This window comes from Somniosus microcephalus, chromosome 9 (assembly GCF_052327205.1).
Source record: "Somniosus microcephalus isolate GS21.2 chromosome 9, FLI_Smic_1.0, whole genome shotgun sequence".
In the NCBI taxonomy this organism is placed as follows: domain Eukaryota; kingdom Metazoa; phylum Chordata; class Chondrichthyes; order Squaliformes; family Somniosidae; genus Somniosus; species Somniosus microcephalus.
This window is the reverse complement of record NC_140995.1, coordinates 163,189,460-163,214,586: the sequence shown is the minus strand read 5'-3', so window position 1 is coordinate 163,214,586 and position 25,127 is coordinate 163,189,460. Positions and strand designations below refer to the sequence as shown.

General features: G+C 44.8%; 1 protein-coding gene across 1 annotated transcript in view; it reads right to left on the bottom strand.

The window, feature by feature from the left end:
* Nucleotides 1-9,644: 9,644 nt before the first annotated feature.
* Nucleotides 9,645-25,127, bottom strand: part of LOC147112804 (PC3-like endoprotease variant B) — an 845,811-nt gene continuing 830,328 nt past the window's right edge. The window contains exon 14 of the mRNA XM_085998224.1: nt 9,645-9,776. The gene's annotated coding sequence lies outside the window, so the exon portion shown is untranslated. The remainder of the gene's footprint in view (nt 9,777-25,127) is intronic.

Here is a 25,127-nt window from a genome sequence, read left to right as displayed (position 1 = left end):
ACACTGGACAGGGCTGTCCTTATAGCTGCATCGCACGAAGCCGCAGCGAAAGGAACGGCGGAAATGCAACTAAAGGCGGCGGCACTCGGGGTGGACCAAATTACTTCAAGCACAACAAAATGCTACCGTTGTGGGAAGACAACGCATGACCAGTATCAATGCTGGTTTAAGAACCAAGAGTGTAGGAAATGTGGCAAACTGGGTCACATCGCGAAGGTATGCCGGTCCAGGAAAAAGACCAATAATCAAAGGAAGCCACCACCAGAAAAGTACAACAAGGTACACAAGGTGGCTGAGAAGAGTTCAGACGAACAGAATTCAGACTCAGACCCAACCAGGAGCTGGGTAGTCTGAGAATCCACAATGTGGGTAAAGAAACGGATCTACAGGCCATCTGGATCATACTAAAAATAGCTGGAGTCCAAGTAAGAATGGAGCTGGACACTGGATCAGCTCTATCAGTCATCAACCGAAGGGACTACCACCGGCTATTCTCTCACATACCTTTAAGAAATACCAAGTTCGTATTACAGACATACACGGGGCATAACGTATACCCCGTGGGGAAAATAAGAGTCAAGGTGAGAGATAGGGGTAAAGAACACCCAAGAATGAGCTTGTACGTATTACCTGAGGGAGGACCACCACTTCTAGGATGGGAGTGGATTAAGAAAATAGACATGGAATGGCATTACCTAAAAGCCATAATGAGGGAGGACTCGGTGCAAGCTATTAGCTCAGATTCTGAAATGGATGATGATAAGACCAAGTCGAAAATGGAAGACAAGGCTAAAAGGGACTTGCCGACGATGGGAAAGAAAACGAAGACATGCAGAAGGACTTATGGTACCAAGAAGAATAAAGCTGCAGAGCAGAACTCCAGGTTGACGGAGAATTCTGAGCCTGTTCAAGCAAAGGATTCATCCATGATGGAAGAACACCGAGCTCGGACGCAAACTTATGTCAAAGTACGACAACAATTAGAACAGTTGAGTGACCGTCTCGTACAGGAGATGAAAAATATGGAAAAGTTCTGGGACACCGAATGGGGGAACCTGGAAAGACTACAGAGACAGCTAGCTCAAGCAGAGAGCGACCATAGAGCCATCATGGTCAAATACCAATCACGTTCCCCTGATGCTGTTCAGGAACTAGAATATTTACAGAATGAACCAAAGGAAGAGGAATCTTCAGGGAGCCAGGATTTTATTCCAGTTCTTCTTTACGACTCCTTACAAGCAGAGTGTGAGAAGTTGAAAGAACAGTATGAACAGGCCCAGGCTACAATTCTGGAGAGGGTTAACTCGGCAGCCTCCGAAAAGCTAGTTTCAGTAGAAGCATATGAACAACTAAAGGTTGAACATGAGCAAGAAGTCCAAAGGCTGCAGGAAATTCTTGATGAGCTCAAGGCCAAGACAGACTCATCGATAGAAGCTCCATCCATAGATGAGCAATTAGAGGTGAAAATCATGGCAGAGCATGAAAGACAGGATGTCCAAGAACTTATAAAAACATTGAAGGACACCCAAGACAAATATGAGGCGGCAATGACCGAGGTTCAACAACTTGAAGAACAGATTCAACTGGGAATCCTTTCAGTGGAAGAACAGGACACTGTAAGAATGGTCCCTGAACATGAACTAGAGAGCATCAGGGCGCAACTTTTCCGAGCGCTGGAAGCCAAAGTTCAAGAGGAACGTAAGGTGGAAGTATTGGAGAAAGAGGTGGATGAAATGGAGAAGACTCTGATCCACCGTGTTCCCAGGGAAGAGTTAACGGTCGGCCAACTCCTTCATATGCTGAAGGACAAGACTCTGCAAGAGGAACAATCTGAACACGAGCTTCAATCTTCAGGGGGAATGAGTTCGGAGCTCTCAAAAGTCACGGAGATAGCTGAGGTGGCAACACAAATTTTACAAGGATGCCAAAAGTACGTTGAATCACGTCAAGGTGAACAGAAGAAGGTGGAAACCGTTACTTCAGTAGAAGGGTTAAATAGCCTGATAACGCAATTACCGATGGAAAGGAAGGTATTGAACTCACAAATGAGGTCCGTCGTGAAGGAATGGCAGATAACCCAGGAAGAGCGGGATGAATATGAATGCATGAAGAAGGCTTTTCAAGAAAGATGTTTAGGGAAGGAACCACCGTCAGCTAACGTCCAGACGGGTGAGGAGGAAGAAGAAGTCTCTCTCGCTGGCCTAACTCAGGACGAACCTGAATATTACCATGACCTGTTGAGTGACACTGAATATTACGAGGATGTGGTCTGCCCAGCTTGTGATGAAAACTCTCAAAGTGCTGAAATCCGGATGAAGCACTTAAGGTCTAAGGAACATAGAGAGTTGGTGGCGCTACAGCTGGCAGCCGAGAAAGGAGCTCCGAGAGTTTCAAAAAGGCAGAAAAGAAAAAGAAGAAGCAGAAGATAATAACTGTCTAAAATATTAGCACTTCTACCATTCCAGGCGGGACATTACGAAAGGAGCTAAATTAGTTGAAAAACTGGAAAATGTCAAGACAGCCAGTTGGTTGTAAAAGTCCGCACTGCTGGTTCAACAGGACGAAAGCTCAAGCTGTTACGTCAAGAAAAAGGCTATGGAGGAGTCACGCTAGCCAGGTGAACCGGCTACACCAAAGAAATGTTGTTCGGAACGAGTCAAGATCAGAGACTGAATCTATGAACTGTTTCCGCAGAGACTGAACCTGTGAATTGTTTCCACCGAGATTATATTTGTAAATTGTTTTATATGACATTGACTCCACCGAGATTATATCTGTAATTTGTTTTATAGGAAGTTGACGATATGTATGTTTAACGGGGACTCTGTAAGTAATAAGCTAAAAAGGGAGGATTGTAGTGTATGTACCCGTCTACCTTTAAGGGAACTATTGAATGTAACCGTTCACCTTTAAGGGAACTACTTTAGGTGTGGCACTATTTGTTTGGCTTCTGTATACTGTAATACCGATAGTGACCACACCAGTATATAAGTGTTGTAGCAGGATTGCTGGGGCAGATTCGCCCGGACCTTCGAATAGTAAAGACCTGTTTGTTTGTTACTTCTGAAGTCTGTGTATTTATTAACTGCACAACCCACAGACTTTACAGAACCAACTTTTAAAAAGAAATAACCTGCATTTATCCAGCTCTTTTCACAACCTCAGGATGTCCCAAAGTACTTCGCAGCCAGGAAGCATTTTGAAGTGTTGTCACTTGCCATGTGGGGAAATGCAGCAGCCAATTTGCACACAATAAACAAACAGGTATGAAATAAATGACCAGCTTTTTTTTTTAGTGGTGTTGATTGGGGAGCAGGATGTTGGGAGAGCTCCACTGCTCTTCTTTGAATAGTGCCATGGGATCTTTTACATACAGGACCTTGGTACAACAGCTCATCTGAAAGACAGCACCTTTGACAGTGCAGCATTCCCTCATACTGCACTGCAGTGTCAGCTGAGATTATGTGCTCAAGTCTCTGTAGTGTTGCTTGAACCCACGACCTTCTGAATCTGAGATGAGAGTGCTACCAATAGCAAAGCAAGTGCAAAGTGTGGCAAACATGGCCTTGTGAATGCATATTAATAGGCCTGTTATCCTGCATAATTTGTTTAGATGTGAAGTGCACCGACTGCAGTATATTTGCAACCGGTAGAAAGCAAACTTCTAAAATTTCATTTCTGACCTCCTTAACATTGGAGAGGTGATTTTCCCATTGGCTCTTTGACATTAAAATATGCACAGTTCTGTGTTTTTCCTGGTCAGACAGTGACATGGACTTCCAGTACAACTCTTGTCTGCAAGGTGCTTGTTACAAATTTGGGTCTGCTGGAAATACCTTCTCGAGTCAGCCATACCCATGTGTGGTCTGAGTATCTTAGTTTAATGGAAGTTGATTCATACGGCCATTTGCTGGTGTAACCCGTCGGGGTAACAATAGTACTCCCTTGTGACTTGAACCAGATATTCATGTTTTTGCACATGTACTGCTTCAATCTCCCAAAAGGCAGGCTGAGTATTCATTTGGTAAGACAAGGCCTGATATGAATGGAAACAGTGGAAGGATTTACAGGCTGATTAATAGTCTGACAGACCACGTCGTCAATGCTCCTTCCATGGTCATAACTATCTTCATACCAGCTGACAGGATGATTAGTCTTACATGTCGGGAGGGTTTTGTTGGCTTCCGCAACCCATACGACGAAGTGGGGGGCCACCTGCACTCACTGCATGCCAAGCCAGAATTCAGAGGCGGAGCTTCAGTGTCCACTCACCGGGACTGTATGGAACCGGATTTTGAACCCTGCACCTTATGACCTGGAGGCGAGTCAACGGCTCGCTCCAATACAATGGGAATGAGACATTTATTGACTACTGAGAGAGGCTAACAAATTGGTTATTGCTTACAGTCTTTGGGGGGAAAAACTACCATTAACCTATTAACTACCTATCATCTCAATGCCATTTTTGTTTTAACCTGTGTGAGAATACATTATACTTTAAATAACAATATTTAAAGTAAAGTCTTTTCCAAATCCTTTTGTGGAAAAACGGTCAAAATTCCCAACATTACTGTGTTTTAGCTGACCGTAAGAGAAGTTTTACCAAGAATCAATCTGTTTCCATTATAAAAATTGGAAAGTGCGCCTTCTTCCAATATGAAATAATGGTCAGACTATTTTTGATACTCATACTTCAGGTCTGTTCAACTTCTGAGTAACAACAGACATTTTGTTTACAGTAGCAAACTAAGAAGTTGAATTTCCACGAGGGTTCTCCTAATCATCTGCTGTAACTTCAGTGGATGATCTGTGGACCCTGGAGAAACAATGGCCCAGAATTTGCTGGAGTGGGGCATCTCACGGCGTGTCCTGTTAGTTAGACTCGTTCGTGCACCTTTCAGCTCAGAAACATTTGGTCCACCAAGTTGCTGGAAGTGTGAGCTGATAATGGTGCGGCAAGGGCAACAGGGCACCTGGGACCTTGGTGAAAAATGGGACAAACATGAGATTAACCAATGAAATTTAAGGATTGAGAAATAAACAGAGGAAGGACTGAGAAGGAGGGTGAATTAGAATGGGTAAATTCAATGTCAAATCAGGTACAGAAAGAAATAAAGAGAAGAAAAGAAAGATTGGATTAAGAGAGAAAAAAGAGACAGAAAGAAAAAGAAAAGATGTAAAACTTTTAAAATCTGACATTTTAACAATCTCCAACAACAATTCAGTACCTGAAGCAAAAGGACTCCACACTTCTAATTGTTCACTTTCTGGGCAAGAGAGGTTGATTGGCAGTCATTTCAATTATCACATTAAAAGGGTACTTAGGCTATTACTCACTAGACTTAACTTTTTGTGACAAGTTTAATGGGCAATTAATGTGTAAATGCAGCAACTTCATGAAAATCACAGGGAGGTTCAGGGCGAGATGCCGTTTTCGTGAGGCTAATGACAAATCAGCCAGCAAGTTGTGGCAATTTGTAATTCATGGGGTATCTCTTCCTCATCACAAGCTGCTGACTGATTTAAACATTAATAATTGTGTGTGTCATTTAGATGCCGTTATTTTTACATCAAATTCTGGGCCAGTGTAAACAGTATTTGCGCTGTTTCTCCAGGGTTTCCGCGGTTCTTCCACTAAAGTTGTAGCGGACCATCGGTAGAACCCCTGCAAAAAATTCAAATATGTACTTGGAAAGAAAGTAAAATAAGATACCATTTCACGGTGTATTTTTTTATTGCTCTTGTCCTTTGGGAGTTTTATGAATAGTTAAAAGCCAGCAAAAGATTCCAACACTGCCACAGAAACCAAATCAAATGTATGGCAACCAATAGCTGCAGCTAGAACTACATTCTGGTGGTTAATGTCATTTGCTCTGATTGTGTAATTTAAAAAAAAACCAGTAAATTTAAAACATTTCTATTGTTAAATGCAAACTAAAATGATCTTCTCGGTGTGAAAGGGTCAGCAGCAACAACTGAATAATCAAGCTCTCTGCAGTCTGATCAGGCTTAGGGGTCATGCAACAATACCTCCGCCACTACCCCTTTACATTCTGAAATCCATGAACTGAGATAAATATTCCCTTGTACTTCTTAGGAAATCTTATATTACAATTGAATCTTTATCTATTCACTCTGAACTGAATAGTTGATACCAGTGGAGAGACCAGAATTCGCCATGTGCTCTAGTGGTGATAAATTCTGTTTATCTGGACGGCCCCGAGGAAAAAAAGTAACTCCTACACTTTGATTAGATCCTGTGGACTTTAGTCTTGGCATTTAATCACTGCAGAAGCTGCTTCTTGCCTCATGCACGCCTGATAAATGGAAGATATAATTTTGTTAAACCACTGTTGAATCAGTATCAACGTTGTTACAGAATTGTATAAGCCCTGATATACTAACTCAGAGTGTTGACTTTAGAATTTTAACTAGATCCCCCTGCCCTGCCTTGAATAAAAGCGCCACTGCCTCTAGTGTAACAGTCAGTGAAACCTCATAATGACATCTATTTAAACAGTAAGGATTATTTTATCTAAAGTATAGTTTGAGAAATTCCCTAAAACAAAAAGAATAATACTGCAGATTTTTGAAATATGAAATAAAAACAGAAAATGCTGGAAATGCCCAGCTGATCAGGCAGCATCTGTGGTGAGACAAAGGTAGGTTTAACATTTCAGGGCAATGACCTTTTGTCAGAACACAACATTTTCTATTTTGTTTGAAAAATTTTGTTTAGTTGTGATTGTAATGGCAATAATTACCACTAAGATATGCATATATCAGGAACCGTGGGCTGGATTTTGCCAGCCCTGGGGAGGCGGGTTTGGAGGCGGAACTGCTGGGAAAATGGCAGAATTTGAGGGTGGGTGCCCAATCCGCCCCCAACCCGCCTCCATGTCATCTTGCTAGGTAGCCGTCCCGTGCCGGGTCCCATCTCCTTGGAGGTGGGAAGGGATTAAAGCCACTTAACTGTCTGTTAACAGCTAGTTAACAGGCAGAAAATAGGACTATCACCATTTTGCCCACACAAGTGCGGGCTTCCCAAAGGCTCCGAAACCCGCTAGGGTCACCTAGGTGAGTAGTGGGTCTGCGGGGGTCAGAGGGGTCCAAAAGTGTGCTGTGAAGGTGAGTGATGGGTGCAAGTGTGGAGAGGTAAGTATCTGAGGTAAGTGCAAAGTGTTAGTAAAAGTGTACTTACCTTTGTTTCTTCCTGCAGGCTTCAATCGGTGGGTATGCGGAGAGTCTCTCACCTCCGCGGTAGAGATGACAGATTCTCCAAACCCACAACCACCTAATTTCTGCAAAAGAAAGAGGTTTGATGAGGTCTTGAATTCAAGACCTCATCAAACTACAGAGAATGTCACTGTTTGACATCTTCACAGAGCTGTTAAATGATGACAATTCATCTGTCAAAAATTTTTGACAGATGAAACGTCACACGTTGACATTCTGTGCAACCAGCTTTCCCTTAATTGGCCTGCTAAGCCCGCTGGGTGGGCTTAACAAGATCAATCAAGGGAAAACAGCATGGGTTGGCCAGAATTTGATGGAGGCGGCAAACCTGACAAGTGGGAGTCCCACCTCCAAAAGCTCCCCATTGGCAAAATTACCCACCTTGTCACACCAATGATTATGCCGGCCTTTGCCTTAACTTTCTGTTTTATAATTTAGACTTCCTAATCTGTGCATGACTTCTTAGTCATTAGCTCCTAATTAGAATATGGGAAAAGAGAAAGAGGATTATCATTGGCTGAGAATCAGTGTAAATGCCTCAATAGTCCTGTAGTTTAACTCAGATCCTTCAAGTGCTCTGCATCAGAGGTGTGATGGAGTCACAAGAACTACAAAAACTAAAAAGATATTAAAAATCTATTAAAATACAAACATATGGTGCTCAGATCCAAAAGTTAATGACAATATTGTGCTCAACTTTGTGCGTTTAACATGTCAGAGACTGTTTCAATTTGGCTCTATCTCACCCTTCTTATTCATTATTGCTACAATGCTTTTATGCATTAGTCGAGTTTATTGAATCCTGCCGATTCTATTGGAAAGAGCAGGTGCTAATGGAGCAGGTGTGTTTGTTGAATGAACTCAATTATCACATTCAATAGCTGCATCACTGTCTATACAGGATCTTGGAACTTCAAGTTTGTTAAAGGAAACATATAGGGGGAAATTCTTCAAGTCAGCATCTGCGTTGAAGTACTCTGCCGGCTGCCAGTGAGAGTTGGAAAATTACAGACATGCTACCTGTTATTTTCATCCACTTTGGGCAGAATATCATGGACAACATGCCCATGATTTTTTGATATGTGCTTGCGGTGGGAAAAGTGCCAGATGCCAGGTGTGGACATGGAAACTATGTCCTATAGTTACTCAATTACCTCATGATTATAAATATTATAAAGAGAGACATTACTACTTCTATCAGTGTTTCCTAGTTATACCCACTAGACCAACTTGTAGGTTTAGAATTGCTGAAAGAGGACAATTTGTGTAGAACACCTCTTCCTGCAACATCATGAATTCCATTCCAATGATCATGGGCAGCATTTTCCACTTATGATGTCAATGGAGCAGATCTTTATGATTTCATAAGAGATGATGTTCTACATAAAAAGGTGGGTTTTAAGAATTTGTGCTCCCAGCACTGAGCTTTGCTTTCCAGGAGAATTTCAGGATTTTACATCTGTTAAATGAATGAATGCTAAATTCTTTTGGGACTGCTGGCCTTCATGTCTGAATTCCCAGTACAGCGACTCTCTGACCCAGCACCCCCAGTGGAGAGTGTATCTCAGGATCGGTGTGCAGCCCATGATTTTTCATCCATTAAAATGAATGGATGGGAAATCATTGCTGCATACCTGCAATTTGCAAATATGCACTCCCTGCAAGTGCTGCTCCCCGCTGGGAGCCACTGATTGCTGAATGATCCCTGATATGTACTCCAGGCCAATGTCCCTTGTAAGCTGCACTGCCTTCCTGCGCACCCTGCCTCCCAAAATGCGTGGCCCATTCAAATTTTGTGCACGTGTGGTACCTACAATGTAAAAGCCGGTGAGCGGCCTGCGCGGAACCTTGCAGATGACCGCACAGTTAGCAGGAACATTGCTCCAGGCATGTGAATTTTTGTTGGAGTGCAAATTTGTAAAATATACTCTAAAATACCTGCTTGCAGACTTTCTCCAACCAGCAGTTCCAAGGCATAAAGCGTGTTAACAAGGGAAGATTGAGAGAGATAGGTAAGCATATAGATATCTCCATTTATGGCATGTAGGGTTATGTGGTAATTTTTTAACGATCATATTTGCACTTTAAAAGCAATCAACTGCTTCTCATGTTTCCATCAGCTCAGTCCCTGTATTTCAGGATGAAACACATTCTTCATTGTATTCTATTATGAAAATAATTATTAATTGTGATGTCATAATAATTGCTTTGATGTGACAGAGGTTGCCTTGTGACATAATAAAGCTATGAATTTTTAATATAAAGCTTCTTTTTACACCCCACCTTCATTAATGTGAGTTATGAGGGCTTTGTCACTACTGAAACACACTGCATATCTCATTCTTCCCAGTTGTGCGTCTCATACTCATTCTTGGTCAATAATCTACAAGAAACCCCAAAGGCATCAGCAGATGAAATCCAGAGTTTCTTTATTAGATACTGCCTGTGAATTAGGAAAACAACACTAATGCATTTCAATCAAGGTGCTCACAGCATAATTGAAGATTCTTTGCATGTTCTTAAGTTGTTATCCATCTGCCCTGTAGAAGCAAAGAAAGAATAATTAGCCATTTACCAGAAATGATAAAATACTTACAAGTTTAATTTCTTAAAAAACATAGACAATATGCTTAAAAAATTAGGTAGCTTCCATCACTAAAACCTGATGTTTGTTAGCATGAATGTATAAATGTCTTAAAAAAAAATGGTTCAGTTCTTCTGAATAATCAGAAGGTGAACAGCGATGCTTTCTTTCAACATTTTGCACCCAAAGGCGGCATAAGGAAGATTACATTTCTTGATATCAATTTGTTCTCTCTCTGTAGTGCGTTTTTCAACAACAGATTGCTAGTTGAACTAACTAGGTTAGTTATCTAACTATGTTTTTGTGTATGTTGGTTTCTGAGCTATTATCAGTACCTGCTGAGATGACTTCTTTTTTGAGATACTAATTCAAACATTCAAGATAAGGCAGGACCATTTTAATGACCCCTGAGAACCTCTGACTAGTATCTTATGCTCTCAGTCCCATTTCTCCTGAGCCACTGTATATGATGTTGTCATTCATTTTGATTTTTGATGCTCTCTAAATACTATGTTAAGTGCAGTAGAAAGCCAGAACAACAATCCATCTGTAAAATAAACCTGAAAAGAATTACACCCAATCAGACCACACTCGTATCTCACAACCCATTCACCGATGTATATATGAGAGAAATTGATTTTGCAGTCTCGTTGCAGTGGCAGCCGGACCACAGCTCCTTGTGTGCGAAGCATGCCACGAGTACACTACCTCATCTTGCCATGTTTGCAAGGTCAGGTTATTTTCAAAAAGGACATCAGCGAAAAGGTGTCAGCTGTGGTTCAGTGGGAGCACTCTTGCCTCTGAGTCAGAAGGTTGTGGGTTCAGGTCTCACTCTAGAGACAAGAGCACTTAATCCAGGCTGACACTGCCAGTGCAGTGCTGAGGGTGTGCTGCACTGTTGAAGGTGTCATCTTTTGGATGAGACGTTAAACCGAGGCCTGGTCTGTCCTTTCAGGTGGACATAAACGATCTCATGGCACTATTTTGAAGAAATGTAGGGGAGTTCTCCTCTACATTTATCCCTCAACCAACATCACTAAAACAGATTATCTGGTCATTATCTTATTGCTGTTTGTGGGATCTTGCTGTGCACAAATTGGCTGCTGCATTTCCTACATTATAACAGTGATTACACTTCATAGAATCATAGAATTATAGAAATTTACAGCACAGAATGAGGCCATTCGGCCCATTTTGTCTGCCGCACTGAACGCATGAATGATGTTATATAAATGCAAGTCTTTCTTTTATCAGCAGGCTTTCTGTTGCTGCCCTTCCTCTCCTGGCAGTCTTTGAGACCAATGGTGTCAGGGAAATTGGCTGGGTTGGAGAACCCTGTCTACCCACCATCATTTACATGCAGTGGGGTGGTGAATGGGCGGCCAATGGCCTTCCCTGCTGGGGCAGAGGATGAAAATCAACGGATCAGATCAAAGCTCTCTAGTCCTGTCACATCCAGTCGTGAATGGTGGTGGACAATCAAACAACTAACATCCCCATCCTCAATGCTAGCGGAGCCCAGCACATGAGTGCAAAAGCCAAGGCTGATGAGTTTGCAACCATCTTCAGCCAGAAGTGCGGAGTGGATGATCCATATCAGCCTCCTTCTGAGATCCCCACCATCACAGAAGCCAGTCTTCAGCCAATTCGATTCACTCCACATAATATCAAGAAACGGCTGAGCGCACTGGATACAGCAAAGGCTATGGGCCCCGACAACATCCCGGCTGTCGTGCTGAAGACATGTGCTCCAGAACTAGCCGCACCTATAGCCAAACTGTTCCAGTACAACTACAACACTGGCATCTACCCAAAAATTGCCCAGGAATGTCCTGTTCACAAAAAACAGGACAAATCCAATCCAGCCAATTATCGCCCCATCAGCTTACTCTCAATCATCAGCAAAGTGATGGAAGGTGTCATCGACAGTGCTATCAAGCGGCACTTACTCATCAATAACATCCTCACCAATGCGCAGTTTGGGTTCTACCGGGACCTCTCGGCTCCAGACCTCATTAAAGCATTGGTCCAAACATGGACAAAAGAGCTGAATTCCAGAGGTGAGGTGAAAGTGACAGCGCTTAACATCAAGGCAGCATTTGACCGAGTGTGGCATCAAGGAGCCCTAGTAAAATTGAAGTAAATGGGAATGAGGGGGAAACTCTCCACTGGCTGGAGTCATACCTAGCACTAAGGAAGATGGTTGTGGTTGTTGGAGGTCAATCATCTCAGCCCCAGGACATCGCTGCAGGAGTTCCACAGGGCAGTGTCCTAGGCCCAATCATCTTCAGCTGCTTCATCAATGACCTTCCCTCCAACATAAGGTCAGACGTGGGGATGTTCGCTGATGACTGCACAGTGTTCAGTTCCATTTGCAACTCCTCAGATAATGAAGCATTCCATGATCACATGCAGCAAGACCTGGACAACATGTAGGCTCGGGCTGATAAGTGGCAAGTAACATTCACGCCACACAAGTGCGAGGCAATGACTATCTCCAACAAGCAAGAGTCTAACCGTTGCCCCTTGATGTTCAACCGCATTGCCATCGCTGAATCCCCCACCATCAACATTCTGGGGTTCACCATTGACCAGAAACTTAACTGGACCAGCCACATAAATACTGTGGCCACAAGAGCAGGTCAGAGGCCAGGTATTCTGTGGCGAGTGTCTTGCCTCCTGACTCCCCAAAGTGTTTCCACCATCTACAAGACACAAGTCAGGAGTGTGATGGTATACTCTCCACTTGCCTGGATGAGTGCAGCTGCAACAACACTCAAGAAGCTCGATACCATCCAGGACAAAGCAGCCCACTTGATCGGCACCTCATCCACCACCTTAAACATTCACTCCCTCCACCACTGGTGCACCGTGGCTGCAGCGTGTACCATCTACAAGATGCACTGCAGCAACTTGCCAAGGCTTCTTCGATAGCACCTTCAAAACCCATGACCTCTACCACCTAGAAGGATAAGGGCAGCAGGCACATGGGAACACCACCACCTGCAGTGATCCCCGCCAAGTTACAAACTATCCTGTCTTGGAAATATATCGTCGTTCCTTCATTGTCGCTGGGCCAAAATTCTGGAACTCCCTCCCTAACAGCGCTGTGGGAGTACCTTCACCACACGGACTGCAGCGGTTCAAGAAGGCAGCTCACCACCACCTTCTCAAGGGCAATTAGGGATGGGCAATAAATGCTGGCCTTGCCAGCGACACCCACATCCCAGGAACAAATTTTAAAAATCCATTTTGGGGTGGGGAAATTGCAATCAGCTTCCCTGCCCAATTTTCCTTCATTTTACTCTGCTGATTTGGGCAGTATAAGGGTGGAAAATCCAGCCCATAATTTTTTTTTACATGAATCAGTGATGTAAAGCAGTATGAAGACACCAATGTAATGTAAACTTTAAAGTTCAATTTCTGAAGTCAATTGACAACTTCAGTTTACCATTGTCATTCAATGCATAAAGGTCAAGTCTAAAAAGTTAGGAACTTTACATAGATTTACATAGAAGCTATGGGCCGTATTTTCCGATCGGAGGCTTCCCGCGTGTGGACGCCTCCGATCTGGAAAAAATCTACGTACTTACCTGAGGGCTCCCAAGGTGCGTATAGTTCCGATGCTGGGCCTCTCTAACTCCAAGTGTGCAGGGCCTACGTATCCCAGGGGCGCATGTGGTTCGCAAGCATCCCTGGGATCACGTGGGCCATGGGGCACCAATCAAAGAAGCGAATGTCCCTTCATACACTTGACAGATAGACCTGTCAAATATATGAATGGAGATCACCCCAAAAACACTTCAAAACATTAAATAAATTTTAAAAAACATCACATTTTTAAGATTAGTTGAAATTACAATAAATCAAATATTTTAAACAAAAATGTAATTTTTTGAAAAAAATAATTAAAGTTTTTTTACAGGGCTAAAAATAACCTTACCTTTTCTTAAAGTATTTTTAAATGATAAATGACTGAAATTTTATTTTAAACTTTTTTCAACTCTTATCCTGGTAAAAGCAAGCCTTATGCCTGCTTTTACCAGGCATAAGATTTCTAAGAAAATTATCCCTCTAGTGTTTGCATAGTTTGCTGAAGATCTAGTAAAACATCATGAGCAGTTTAATATCCAATTCTGATCCAACCCAGGGTACTCATAATTTTAAAAGAAACAATTTTTTTAAGCCTCATGAAATACTACTGTTGGGTGAAAATAAATTCACATCTAATCTGTGGTAAAGTAAAAGGTGCAGTTTATTGAAAACCGAGCTCTGGGAGAAGCATCTCAGACCCCGCGGTCTGTGCGAGCACCTTCTCCCCGATCAACAAAATTCACAAGCTTATATACAGTACAAGACTGGAGCACACCGATAGCCGTTACTACATTACATATTCCTTGGCCAATCCGACCCAATTATATTCCTTCAAAAACAACCTAATTATAACTTTACATCATTAGCTAAGCCCCTTCTTTCAGTTCTGTCTCTTATCTAAGTTTGTCCAGTTATCTGGATCGCAGGGTCCATTCTTGCTTCATCGTGGCTTCGGCCGATCACGAGTCAGTGACTCGTGATTGGACATGGCTCAAAGGTTAATCAAATATACCTTACATACATCCGCGTGACAGTTGTTACTTTGTAACCTGATTGTTCTGCAAATGTTAACCTTGTTATTGCAGCTTCTCATATCTCCACATGCTTAATCATTTTTGTAGTTCCGTTTCTGACCATCTGTTCCATTTGTGGTTTCAACTAGTTTCAACCGAAACTAGGTTGTCATGCTGTGTCGTTTGACTGCAACATTCAACTGGCTCAAATCCCAACCCTTCACTACTTATGACAATAAAACTATTAACTGGCTCATAGTCCTTTATTTCTGTGATTTTCTTGCTAGCAATACTGTACTTCTTGCTCTGTGCTTTAAAATGCAAACTATTACACATCAAAATACGTGTGAAGGTTATGCAGAAAATACTTCAGGTAGAGTAATACAAAAATGGGTACAATGCAACATTCTTAAACATGTAACAGCCATCAAGCTGTTAGACTCAATTGCTTAGCAGATGATGTGGTGATGTTTTTATATCTTTTTGATGAATTTATTGTAATATAAATAATAATCTTGTGTATAACAGAGAAAACAAGGCTATTTTTACTGGCAATCATAACTATTTTAATAATCCTTTTTTCAGTTTTCACTCCTCATTTCTGTTCCACTGTATCAAAAGTTTTACTGCAACAGGAATTTCATTATATCAAGTTATGGGAACAGCTAAATTGTGGGTATCACATACTGAAAGATTGTCACTACCCACCAGGACTATCACAGCATCTCTTCCTTTCCTTCACTATTCATGTTTCCACTGTTTCTCGTGAGCAAAGCTGGTCCACTACAACAAAATAGTAGGATACTGGCATGCCAGCACGTCTGATACAGCCTGTTTGTTGCATTTTTGCAGGCATGCTGCCAGGCAGCATTATAACATTTGCTGGTTAACAATTGGGTTGGCCTCTATGTACCCCTGCACACTATTGTCTGGCAATTAGTGAGGGGTGAGCACTAGAAATACAGTCACCAGATCCCACAGTGGCACTTAATAGCAACCAGTAATGCCACAGAAATATTTCAAGCCTCCCACCTCGTGCAGGCACAGTACATGATCCTTTTCCTTTGTTAGGCCGCAGATGGTCATGACAAGTAAGATGTCTTTGCACACAGTGTATGACATAAATATACCCGTACCCTGGGAGATACTTATGCATTAAATTAGCAAACAGCTATGCATTAATCCTTATAGACAATTGTAATGTTTCCCTATTTTACAATATACACAGCTTTGTTGAACATTTGTTAATTATGCATGTAAACAATGTACAGTTACTCTCACCATCAGACTACTTGTCGGGGTGATTTTGAATCATATCAAGGAAGGTATACATTCCCTGAACAGGCAGGAATAAGCGGGACAAGGACAACCTCTGAGGCGTAATTTTCAGACTGTGCACCCCCAGCAAGAGCCTTTGCCCATCAGGAGTGCATAGTAGAAATCCAGGAGTGCGCTGCCTATGAATCTCTAACCATTAATATCAATGTTTGGAAAATTATGCACAATGTACACCTGCACTTCCGGTGAGCAAAGCTCCCTGCCCGGAGAAGCAAGTCAGAAATTACTTCTCTGACTTAAAAGAATATTCTCATTCAGTAAGTTGTCTAGCAATATAATTTGCCTACCAGGATAATCAACAGAACAATGGTGTAGTTTGTATCATAACGTAGTAACTGGCTTTAATTTTATTACTTTTATTCCTAGTTATAACAAAAGCTAAGAATAAGAAAAAGACATTGTCAAAGTTCACAGTGGAACAGTCACAGTGTCTGGCACAGTGCAAACGTTTGGCAGTGGCTAGTGAGGCAATGCAGCAGCAGTGTCCTCAGAAAGTCTTACTCCTGGAATTTGGGTTGGTCAGCACCAAAAAGAAAAAAGGTTAACATTCTGGGTGTGACCCTTCTTCAGAAGTAGCATAGTCAGACTGCAGAGATACCGTCTTGTAAATGGGCTAAGCATCTTAAGTTGACTCACACTGCCCTATATCTACTTGTATGCTGGCATAACCAGGGATGTAACAATGACATCCGCTTGTGACCTGGACCAGATATTCATGTCTTTTGCACATGTAGGTAGCTCTTCAATCTCTCCACTGGTGGATGGAGTAATGATTTGGTGAGATGAGGTCCAATTTAAATTGATAAGCTGCTTTATTTCACAGTAAAGCAAACAGCTGTTATGACTAGACTCACTTAATTATAACAATATGAATTATCTTCACATAATGATAAAAATAAAGAATACACCATATTTTTACACATTAATGGTCACCTTACTTTACTGAAATGAAGTGGCTTCTAACTGTTCCTCCAGCATCTCTGACTTCTTAGTCTGTGTGAATGCCCTAGCAATTTTCTTGTTAAAAATTGACTACCTATGCAGCATCCTGTTTCCAAAAAGCTTCTTTGCTAGCCCTGTCATTCTCTCCCTGTTCACAGCCAAAAAAAGTTCAAAGCACGGTGGCATAGTGGTTAGCACTGTTGCCTCACAGCGCACAGGGACCCGGGTTCGAATCTGGCCTCAGGCGACTGTCTGTGTGGAGTTTACACATTCTCCCCGTGTTTGCGTGGGTTTCCTCCGGGTGCTCCGGTTTCCTCCCACAGTCCAAAGATGTGCGAGTTAGGTTGATTGGCTATGATAAATTGACCCTTAGTGTTAGGGGGATTAAATACGTGGGGTTACGGGGATAGGGTGGGATATGTGTTGGTGTAGGGGTTACGGGGATCGGGTGGGATATGTGTCGGTGCAGGCTCGATGGGCCGAAATGGCCTCTATCTGCACTGTGGGGTTTCTGTGAATGGGCATGAGGTGTTTATTTTTCATTTGCTGAGACAGACTAAAGGATTGCTTATTTACAGTCTCTGGGGAAACAACATAAAAGCTAACATATTCATATTTCAGCTACCTACCACCCCAGCTTGTTTTTTTACACTCCTTTGAATACACTATGGGGGAGAAATTGGGTATAGCCCCATTTGGGGCGCTAGTTCTGGCGAAGTGCAAAGCCTAGCGCCAGTTGCGATTTAGCGCCACCTGGCGCGATATTGGGTCGTTGCGCCCCTGAGGGTGATTGCGGCGCTAAATCAGGCGCTGCACGAGGCTCTTAAGGTGCTAACCCGGGGGCGCAACCCAATTTAGCGGCGGCGGGGCGCAGCGCAGGTGCTTTCAATAATCACTTTCCCTGAGACACACTGGCGCTGGCCAGCTTTTAAAGGGGCAGGTCAATTGGCATCACCAGACACACTCACTGCCTTGTAGGCCTTCAAAGCGGTGGGAGCCTACCTGTGGCGCACCAGCCTAGCAAGAAATGGAAAGGGTGAGGCAGAGGGTGGAATGCCTCACTGATCGGGCATTGGATGCTTTGGTTGGCGCAGTGGAATCAAGGCCAAGGAAGATGGTCGGAATGTGATTTATGTTTTGGACAGTCTCCCGGGTGTGAGAGGCAGTTATGTGTCAGTGTATTAGTTTTGCTTTCTGTTGCCATAGCTTTCTCATGTTTGAAGGAACCACATTTTGTGTAATGAAACACTTTCTTCATTTACAATGGCCATGCCTTCTATTTACATGCATCTTGCCCTTCACAGGCTTGGGGGTATCAGACCGGTTCCATTCCTGTTCTTGGAATGGCAGCAAGCATTCCGTGAGAGGAGCCTAGAAGCTACTTCTGATCAGCCTCTGATGCGCAGCCTGAGAAGAGCCGCTCGCGTAGAAGTTCAGGCCAGCAGGCATCTTCTCAGCCACCGACAGAGATGTCCTGCACCTTATCTGAGGCTGCAGATCTGGCTGAAGCAGCTGGCACAGCTCAGTCACCACCTCCTTTCTAAATCGCAGCCTTCTGACACACTGCTCCTCCGGCATGTTCATGTAGGAAAACTGCTGTCGGAAAACCCTGCCAGCGTAAGGTCTGCTGTGGCAACGTCTGTTGGCCCTCCTCCGTCTGGCCATGCCCGCCCCCCTCTCCCAGCGTCTCAGTGCCCTTTCCAGATGATTCAGCAGCAGGACGCTCCCCTCCAATGCAGCCCCCATAATAAGTGCCCACAGGAAGGTTCCCCGTTGTCAAGGCTCACCAACAGCAAGGTGATGGTCAGAAGGCTGAAGATCGTCTGCCTGCGCTGGCTCAGTGGTCAAATGGCTCTCAGTGTGCAACTCAACAACTCTTTGTAGCTCTCGAGGAAGTTGTGCACCAAAAATGGCTGCCGCTTTTAAACTACACCAGTCCCCTTTAAATAACGCTCCTCCAGCCCGAGAGCGACTTGGTAAGGTCCAGGTAAGCTGTCACTATTAGCGCCAGGCACTACGGAGGGGGGCGCCACTGAATTTCCAGTCCGGGGCACCCAAAAGGCGTTGCACACTCAAATGACATCATAATCAGCCAGCGCCCATGAGCGGGCGCTAAGATTTAGCGCCGGCGCTAAATGCATGCTCAATATGGGGCAAGACGCTAGCTGCCTTGCGCCCGCCCGGAAATTGGCTAACGCCCCACTTCTCGGCCTCTTTCGGCGTTAATCGGTGGTGCAACCAACCGAATTTCTCCCCCTATGCTTTTAAAAACCCAACATTAAAAGTAACTCTATTTTCCAACTCCTTCTGTGGAAAAATGGTCAATAAAATCCCAAAACTTGACAGTGATGCTTGCAGATGAGCACTTTGTTCTTTGTTTCAGTAAATTAAATAGTTATTGTTATAAATCTCATCATCATGAAGAAACGACTCATGAAATAACACTGGACGGCCAGCTGGTGGCGCCGTCCAAGGAGTATAAATACTCGGGCGTGGGCCCAGCTTGCGCAGGGACAGTTTGTAAGACAGGAACTAGTGAAGTACAACTAGACCTCCATGTTTTGAAACAAGTTGATTAAAGCCTTGCTTTATACTCAAACCAAGTGCGTAGTGAGTTTTATTACATCAGCTATCACCAACATTAAAATAAAGGACCAAAGAATATCATATGAACATGTTAAACGTGTGTCAGCTAATACTGCCAACAGTAATTTCTAGGCTAACATATCATATGTACTTTCACAAAAAAATGTTTGACGTTTTGCTGAGCTGCCTGCGATAAGGCAGAACAAGACCTTGCGCTGGTGGATGGGTCTGAACACTGGTTTGAGGAGGTGACTCCATTCCTGACATATTATGATGAACTTAATGAAACAATATAAGTCCTGGCAAAATCTGGGCTGGGGACGGCTGATCGCCAGTGCTAAGTTAGTCTAAAGTGCACTAAACTGACTGCATGCAATTTTGTGGGATTCATTCATTTAAATAATTGGCGTACTCTCCCAGCACAGTTTTTGAATTTGCACCAGCAGGTAGCTTCTTGAGGAGTGCAGAAAATCTGGTTAACGGCTCAAATTTAAAATGATTTGCCACTTAAAGGAAAGTGGCTGCAAATGGAAGCGTATAATGTTTCTGCATTTATAAAGGTGGAAAATGTATTTAAAATACCTGTTAGTTTGTGCTAGGCTGTGTGTGGGGAACAGGGTGGGGGGGCGGTGCTGCGGGGCGGGAGAGTGAAAGGAAACCCAATGTGAAGGCATGAAATGATGTCTGTGGGCAAATAACAGTGTGGTATAGTATCCAACTCTCCGTTGATGCCTGGCAAAGTGGACATCCTGCGGCATGAAGTGGACGGAAAGAGGGCTGCCTTGTTTAGCATCCTAGAGCAGTGTTCCCAGAGGACAACAGTGCACGTCACCTTTCGGTAGGTGCTGGCGAGGCTTGATGCTCTATACAGTAAATGGGAGCCATCTACAATACTCTGCGCTCTTTAGAATGCTGCCACCTGGAGAAGTTCTGTACACTGTTGATCTGATGCCTCCTTCCACAGGGAGAATGAAATACATCTGGGGGCTAAATTCGATAGCCCCGGAAACAGACACGGGGATCGGATGCGTGATTAAACCGTGCCCGTTCAATGTGATGCAGGCAGCATACCAACTTCGTGCTGTTTGTTGATTAACATGATTTCAGCATGCAGTCAGTGCTAACTGCGCTGTTGATTGGCTACACACATCAGCAGGGGGCCCAAAATTGTGCGAGGCTAGCACCAGTTAAAGCTAGCCTGCACTGCTTAAAGCTAGCCAGCACTTCTTAAAGGGGAGGTGCATTGTGGCTGGAGCAGGTGCTGGAAATCATTCCACAACTGATTCTGACCTGGGAAACACTCAATAATGGCACAACATGGGAGAGCATGGGCTCCAAGGTCTTTTGACACTGCACTGGAGGCCTTGGTGGAGGACATGGAAAGGAGGAGAGATGTGCTATATCCACAGGGGGCCAGGAGGCCCTCCAGACACACGCTGAAAAGGCAGTGGGAGCAGATAGCTCTGGTGGTCAATGCAAGGAGTCAAGTCCCAAGGACCTGGATGCGGCACCGTAAGCAGTCCAATGACCTCCCACGAGTGGTCAAGGTCAGTGAATGCATCTTCAAATGCAATATCCTACCAACTGCACCACTAGCCTCAGCTATTAGATTCAAAGATGGGTTTTAATTCTTAGAACAGAGACTGACAACATACAATCGGGAACAGAAAGCAGAAATGCCAGCAAGGTCGAATATCAAGCATCAAAAGTTTCTATGTTTCTAAATAGAAGTGATAAGGGAATTGTAAAATGCAAAACAACACAGGATGGGAGATAATAGACAAAAATGGAGCCGAAAAGTCATAAAATGTCCTTAAAGAAACATAACAAAACATTCCTCAGAAAGATAAGAGGGAGGCCTGGTCAGTCATGCAGAAAGGGACGGCGAGGGATGCCTTCCCACTTCACAATTGGACAATAGGATGGGGGATCAAATGATTGACACCAGGTGATTACCAGCCCACCAAAATAACTATAAATATAGACGACTGAGAGAGGAAATCAGGCAGTCAGGGGCGAAGGCTTCTCCGAGGTGGCTATGGCCTAACACCTTGGTCAAGTTTAGCCTCTGAGGTGGCTGACGGCCTAGCACCTCCAACAGTTTGAGAGATGACCCAATGGAACTGTCCGCTGCAGCAGACTGCAGGAATCTACCCAATCCGAGACCACCGTACTGCCTCCCCGTCTGTCCAGTCATGGTATTCCGATTCGGGAGTCATAGATCACTCTCTACTGTCACGGGTTGTATGTTTATTATACTCAGCTTAAACCATATGTAATATCTAATTGTGCTTTAAAACTGTAGCTCTTTAATAAAAGCCTTGCAACTCCTAAAACCCTTTGGGTAATCTGTGTGTGGCATGTGATCCTAATCTTACAACTGCTCAATGCACCACACCCCCATCACTCACCTACCAACAATCTCTATCAATCAGGATTCATAACTAACCTTCATAGCTTCACCTCACCCTCACACACTTAGCACTGCTGTAAGCCTCACACCCACATCTCACAGCTTGCACACACTGCCAACTTTCAACCATGACAGCCACATCGCCCAAACAGATTGCACAACACTCACTAACACACTTCCCTCTCTCTTGCAGGACAAGATGACACACAACTGGAGGCAGCAGGAGCTAACTGGTGGGGGACAGGCGCACCTGCATCTCCTAACCCCCATGGAGGAGACGGTGCTGGCCATTATTGGAATAGCCTATGCTGAGGCCGTGGCCATCGGCGGGGCTGAAACCATAGAAGATGATGGTAGCTTCATACCTAAGCTTCATACCTAATCCTCCTTCTCACATCCCACTTCCCCCTCATCCCATAATCTCTTCTGATTTACAAGCTACAGATGGTGTAAGCATGCACCTCTTGCTTTCCCCCTCCCCTCACAACCTTAGCCTTGTGCCTTTCTCCTTTCAGATAACCAAGAACTGCAACCTGGCCAGGCAGTGGTGGAACAGCAAGACGATAATGAAGATGAAGACACACCATCACTCAATTTAACATTCGCAGCCATCAGCTCAGAAACTGACACTGTGCGTAATTTATAGAATAGAAGCAGAATCTGAATGTGGTGACACACCGGGCATGAGCGGCCTGCAGCCCCGGCAGGGGTCAAGGATAGCACAGGTGCCAGCTCCCCAGAGGGTGTGGTCGCACACTAATTCTGCTGCAGAGGACTCAGATGAGAACTTCGATGGGGCAGGCTACAGAAAAAGACTAATGGGTATACACAATGAAATGCTTGGTGCATTGGGAAGCCTGCCAGAAAGCCTGCATGCAATGTTAAGGACCATGGTCTGGCACCAACTTGGCACAGGGCTTTGCGCAGAGGTTGGAGTCCATTCTTTCCAGCTTAGATGTGGTGGCCAACTCCATTAGCACACTTGTGGACCCAGCCATGATGCAGCGCCTGATGGCCGATATCTCAGTTTCCATTGCAGAACAAGCAGCAGCCGCCCAACGTCTGAGTGTTGCAGTGGAAGCTCAGACTGCTGCCATCATGGCTGTGGATACCAGTGTTCAAAGGGGCTTGCAGGGTGTCACAGCAGTCCAGCAATCTGTCCTCCAACAGATTACTAGGATTGTTGAGGCGCCGCCCCGGGGAAGTGGCAGTGGCTCTGTGGAGCACAAACCTGCTGTTCTCTCTCAGGATGACAGCATTCTTCCTCTCACTACTGCCTCTTCGCCAGTGCCCTTGCTGTTGCCTGTCAGCGAGCCAGCCAACCCAGGCTGCTGCTACCCATGCTGAGATGGTGCAGTCTGCAGCCGGGCCTTCTAGGCCCAGAGCTGCTTGAGGCTGTCCTCCAAGGCCATCTGCAGCCTTCTCCACTGAAAGTCAACAACCTTCCACCAGTCATGCTGCAGCCACTGGGGTAGCACTGCATAAGAGCACTAGGACAGGCAAAGGAACACAGAAGACAGGCACTTGGCTTTTATCGCCCCTGGAGGTGATTGGAGCGCTAAATCAGGCGCTTCACACCTGTCTTAAGGCGCAAAGTCCGAGGAACGAGGCACTACCTCAGAGCGCTAGCGAAGCAAGGAAGTGCATATCAAAATAAACCTGCAAAGTGCTGCTCAGTACCCAAAACTCCTTCACACAGCGTTGAATCTCTCCAGAAGTCTCTCTCTCTCTCCCTCAGAATGCATGGTGCACAAAGGTCACCAACAAAAAAACGCAGGAAGCGGTCGCCTTTAAATAGCACTCCCCCCAGTCCCTTTCTGACTGCAAAACGCTCCCCTCAACCTGTTGTTGCTAGCGGCAGGTGGTAAGGCAGGGGGCGCCACTCAATATCCGGTCCGGGGTGCTACCGGGGCGTTGCGCACTCGATTGACATCATGATCTGCCGGCGCAAGAGATCGTGGCAGCAATGTTTAGCGCTGCCGCAAAATGTCTAGTTAATTTCGCAAGTGGCGCAACCATCATCGCGCCCAGGCGCTAGTTGCTTTGCGCCCCATTAGTGCCCTCTTAAGGCGCTAACGGGAGGCGCAAACAATTGAATTTCCCCCCCAAAGTGTTGGACTGTTGGTGAATAGGGAATTGGGCTTGCAGTTACCGGTATTGCACACGGATGAGTTCTTCAAGCAGACAGCCCAGCCAAAGAGGTTGCCTCCTCCCTTCCTCTTCCTCCTCCTCTTCTTCCTCTTCCTCCTGCTCCTCCTCAGCTGCTCACCGTATAGCTGGTGGCAAGTTAATGGTGAGGTTGTGCAGCATGCAGCACACCACCACGAATCTTTAAACCCACTCTGCCAAGTACTGCAGGGCTCCCCCAGAGCGGTCCAGGCAGTGGAAGTGTTGTTTCCGCACGCCAATGGTCTGCTCTATCACATTTTGTGTGGCAGCATGGCTTTCATTGTATGACTGCTGCGCACGTGTGCGTGGGTTGTGCACCGGAATCATCAGCCATGTCATCAGCGGATAGCCCTTGTTGCCCAGTAGCCACCCTTTGGTTTGCTGTGGTGGTTCAAATGCACATGGCACAGCGGTCTGCCGCAGAATTAAGGCATCCTGACTGCTGCCAGTACACCAGGCATTGACCTGCAAGATTCGCTGCCTGTGGTCACACACCAGCTGTACGTTGAGGGAGTGGAATACCTTTCGGTTCTGGTACATGGCAGAGTTGACATGCGGCGCCTGCAAAATGATGAGCGTGCAGTCAATGGCACCCTGCACCATGGGGAAGCCTGTAATCCTAGCGAAGATGCGTACTCGCTCCACCTGGTGCTCTCTGGCAAGAGAGAATGAAATGTAGTCAGCTCTCTATGAATAGAGAGCCTCAGTGACCTCCCTTATGCAACAGTGGATGGCAAACTGCGGAATGTTGCAAATATCTCCAGCTCCAGCCTGGAAGGAGCCCGATGCATAAAAGTTCATCGTCACGGTCACCTTCACAGCACTGGCAATGCGGTCCTCGCCCTGCTCTGAGGTTGCAGTTGTGGCTGCAGCAGGTGGCAGATTTCAGTGAGGACGTCTTTACTGACATCTTGCACACTGTTCCTCGCTGAGGTTCAGGTAGGAGAATTGCTCCCTGAACACCCTAGGCAGATATGGCCTCCTGCTGAGAGCCCTTCTCCTCCTCCTCTTCCTCCCTCTTCCATCAGCTTGTCCTCTGCTCAATCTCCAAGCCATGTTGTATTCCAAGGGAATTCCTACTAGTGCACCCATGTCTGGCAGCAAGTGGTTTGTGCAGAAGCCTTGAACTCAGGAAAAAGTCCTTAAGCACCTGCCACACCACCCCCTCTAGACTTTGGCAACTTTAAACAACTATAGAAAGCACCAAATACCTGTAGACGCGTACCAACAGCTAGAAGAAATCAACCAGCAA